Raw genomic sequence first — 4,810 nt, 5'->3', positions numbered from 1 at the left:
CAAACAGCGCAGGTATCCAAAAACAGCGAAACCACCCCGCCCGTGCCCCTCCGAATACAAGGCATCCCGTCATTAAAAAGGAGTGAAGCAGCGCGGCAGGAAGGGATGGCGGTGTTACAGGAAGTGTTGTACAAACAGGCGCGGAGCACAAAACACGAGGGAAACGTCGCTCTCTGTCGCCGCACACGAGACCTCCTGTGACCCCCTGCACCCCCCCCCCCCACCCCACCCTCGCGGGCGTGTCTGTTTCCAGGCGGCGAAGGTCACCCGGGGGAGGGGGCGGGACCGTCGGTCTGATTCCCACCACATCAGACACCCCAGGAGACCAAAGAGGAATGGGGTCTGGCCTCCTGCTCAGCCACACATACACACACACACACACACACACCCAGGCATGCACACACACACACACACACACACACACAGGAATGCACACACACGCACAAATATTCCCTCTCACACATGTGTTTTAGGGGTCACGCCCCTTAGCATAAACCCAGACAATGCATTTACAGCCTTCAAATATTTGCTTAGTGACATCAGCTGTTTTTTTTTCCCTCTCCATTTTTAACTTTTTTTTTTTTGGAATGGGGTGGGTAGAGGGGGAGAGGCAGCCACCTGTGACCCATGTTCCAAGGCCAGGACCAAAGCGAAGGAACAATTACGGGCATATTCGGGGATAACTCGCGCCTTGCGGGACCAGCTAAAGCTAAACGGCAAACATGGCGTCCCGGAGCTGCAAGGGTTTGGGCTGGTGTTAAAAAGACGACTGGAACTGCTCCGCCAGTGTACACCGTGTTTATGGGGGAATAATCTTACTACACGCCAGTGTTTCTATTTCTGTACTTCTTATCCTGAATTGAGCATCATGGTTAATGTGGTTAATAGTGAGTTTTCCTGAGGGCAGTAATAATAATACATATAATAACGATGATAATCTATTTATGTGGGGCTTTTCATTCAACATGCTTTCCACAATAAAACAATAATATTTAAAAAAAAGATTTGGTGTAGGTGTACAGACATTATTCCATTTTCACGTGCATTGTATCCATTTCCCCTTTCCTATTACATTAACTTCTGTACTGATATACTGGACTGTTTTATTAGGACTACCGCACCACAGTCCAATTTTTTCCCCTAAATTATTTATTTATTTATTTTGCTCTAGATGGACAATGAACTGTTTGTACTCGACTTTAATGATCAAAATCAACTCGAAACGGAAATGAACTCGATCGTGTAGCAGAACGGCTCAGCTCACGTGCCAAGGTGCTGCACGGTCACTGCACCTGAACAGCGTGCAGCGAGACGCGCTTTCCGCGCACAACGTACGGTATCAATCAGGTCCGAACACATGGAACGTTTTACTCCGCACCACGGCAATACAGGAAAGGTGCTTTTTATGAGATTCTGATGCCGGAGCCAAATTCAGCAGCGCAACGCGCTCGCGTCTAACAATAAACCCGCGCAGGTTTGTCACGCACACCGGTCCTGGCGCAGTGGTTCGGCCTGTAAAAGCAGCAGATGTCTTTTACTGCTTGTAACGGTGGCCAGGACGACAGGAAACCGTAAAAAAATAAAAAAAATAAAATTTACGATGCAACCTGGTTTAACCGATGTGTTCAGGTACTTTTAAAACAAAATGAATAATATGGTTACAAACTCAAAATGGTACAATCTTCAGACAAAGAGAAACTGGATTGCAGTTGATTAGACGCCAGCGCTCTCATTGGTTTGCTTTGCAACCATGAATTTAACCATGATTTAAAAAGAAACTGGTCAGCGAGATGGTACATAAATTGGTATCATCAGAACGGTGGGCTGACGGAATGGAAGATAAAATAATGGCAGTCGCGTGACGAATTTAGTTATTACTATTTAAAATGACACTACCATATGTGTGTGCGATATGAAAGCCAAAATTCAGAAATACCTCTTCCAGTTACTTTGAAACGCAGGAAAGCTCTGTTGCAATATTCTGGTTTTACAGCCATACCAGAATGAATTCCAAGGCTGCTGGGGACCCTCGTGTACGGTGACTTAGACCCGTTATAAAAATAGTTATTTGTCTGGAGTTTTTAAAAATATTTTTTATTTCAATTTTTTATGTCATTTTTTTGAATGGTCCATACAGGTTGTGAGCGCGTTGACGGACATTGTAAACACTTACAGAAGTTCCTGACGACCTGCCAGCTTCGTATAGGGATAGTCGGGGGTTTGTGGTCTAAACCATGAAAATGCGCAACTCCGAAGTTGAATCTCCTGCATAGGACTGAGAGAAACCCTGCACAAGGCTGCCCCCTACTGATTCAGATGAGACATGACGACTTAAAACTTTCTTTAACACGGCGCCAGCGTCCAGTTTGACTATTATGTGTTCAGAAGGAAAACTGGATTCCTTATTGTTTTTAAATATGTCTGCAGTTTTCCACACTTTACAGCTTTCATAAGAACCAAACATGACATTTTTATGACTCTTTTTTATCACTGGGGTCAAAAAAGATATGGTTTCAAAGGCTGCTGTTATGGAATGAATTTAAAATCACATGCTTCCACATTCCACTGTTTTTTTTTTACATCAGTTAAAAAGAAACACTTTTACATGGGCCTCGTGTATTTCAGAGGTTAACTTCTTCATACCTAAAGGAAACTGTCAATTCCAAATCAGAGAGAATGTTTACTGTAAGACCGAGAAACGCATGACGCATTCTCTGTGTTTTCTCTTGGTTGCTATTTTTCTGTAGATCAGCGAGGGAGTGGTTCTGTCCCAGGAAAAGTCACACTGTTATGCTTCACTGAGCACCTTTAGCAGATAGCGTTTCGTCACCAACGGCCAGGAGGTAACGGAGTTTTGGAGCAAAGGCAAATATGGAGTAAGAAACAGAAGCAGACCTGGGTCACAGGCAAAGATTAAAATAGATGAAATAATGATCAGTGAACAGTGGCGATAGTATTATGTTGCCTGAAGACGTCAGCACCTTGAATATGCGTGCGTAAGACATGGGCCTATTTATCAAGACACAGTAAAGACGGAGAGGGGTTGGGGGGGGGGGGGCTGCGACCCCTCCCAAAATAGGCGGAGGCAGCTGCTCGCTCCTAAAGTTCCATTCAGGTCACACATTTCCACTTCAGAAATGTGACAAATATTTTCCCCCCCTTCGCATAAGCACAGGTGTTCATATGTAGCAGGCCAGCGGTCCTGGACTACCGGCGTCTGGGGTACCCTCAGCGCGTGCCTGCTTTCATTCCGACTTTAATCGCAATTCCTGAAGCGTAAAGAGCCGTTACAGAGCGGAAGTGAAGTATAACGGGTAGGGAATTAGGGTTGTAACGGAAAGTCTGCAGATTTGATTCCCAACTAGGACGCCACCGTTATACCCTTAAGGACAAAGGTGCTTAACACGCATTGCTTCAGTATATATCCAGCTGTATAAATGGATACTACTTTTTTTTTTTTTTTAATACCTACTGTTGTGTAAGCTGCTATGGATAAGCATGTCTGCTAAATTCCAGCAATGCAAAAACTATTGGGTGTTTTAAATTATAAATTAAATTATACACTTTAAATTTAAATTCAATTCAATTATACACATGTCTAATGAGGGATCAGATCTCAGACAACTAATCCTTTCTATAATATAATTTTCTATAATATTTTGTGCCAGGTCATTCTTTCTGAAGAAGTAACATTTTATATAAACTGCTAGATTGAAAGTCAATAAAGTGGTGGACGTCTGGAGTGTGTACTATAGGGCCAGGGCTGCAGTTTTGGTAAATGGTAAATGGTAAATGGACTGCATTTATATAGCGCTTTTATCCAAAGCGCTTTACAATTGATGCCTCTCATTCGCCAGAGCAGTTAGGAGTTAGGGGTTAGGTGTCTTGCTCAAGGACACTTCGACATGCCCAGGGCGGGGTTTGAACCGGCAACCCTCTGACTGCCAGACAATCGGTCTTACCTCCTGTGCCATGTCACCCCTATGGTTTTCACCAGAATGGTTTCCTACGCCTGTACGTACCACCCTCAAAGCTTAAATTAATAACAAAACAATACCCAAAGTAATAAAATATCACCATCGCATTAAACACAAAACCTAATGCACTGGCGTTGGCAGTGAAATCAGCGCCTCCCTGTGGTGGTGGTCAAAGAGAAAGCCGTTCCACACAGAGGGAGAGAGTCAGTGCTACACTGTGCTTTTCCGTGGGAACTGACACTCCCTAAGGCCGGAGACAGGCTCAGTCTAAGAGTGAATTTCCACACAGAGGGAGAGAGTCAGTGCTACGCTGTGCTTGTCCGTGGGAACTGACACTCCCTAAGGCCGGAGACAGGCTCACTCTAAGTGTGAATTTCTCCGGTCGACCTTTTCAGGACCCGGTGTGTCCCCCGCCCCAGACAGAGGATAAAGTGTCCCAAAGCTTAGCAGGAAGAGGCTTTTAAAAAGCGCTTCTGGGCTGTTAAAACCACGACAGTGACCTCACAGGCTGTGGAAGGGCCCAGGGGTGGGATACGGTGTGACTCTGAGGAATGCTCTCTGCTTTATGTCCACAGGATTAAAAAACAAAATAAAAAAATTAATTAATTAATTAAAAAACAGGCTCTACTTGAAGCATTATTTCTGTGAAGCTGTGGTTGTGTTTGAAACTGTGTTTTGAGAAGTTCTGGTTGTGTTCGAAATAGTGTTTCTGTGGAGCTCTTTTTGTGTTTAAAACAGAGTTTTTGTTAACATGTGGTTCTGTTTGAAACAGTGTTTCTGAGAAGCTTGGGCTCTGTTTGAAACAGTGTTTCTGAGAAGCTCGGTCTCTGTTT

Source organism: Anguilla rostrata, chromosome 16, assembly GCF_018555375.3.
Source record: "Anguilla rostrata isolate EN2019 chromosome 16, ASM1855537v3, whole genome shotgun sequence".
Taxonomy (NCBI): Eukaryota; Metazoa; Chordata; class Actinopteri; order Anguilliformes; family Anguillidae; genus Anguilla; species Anguilla rostrata.
Note: the sequence above shows the minus strand (reverse complement) of the source record.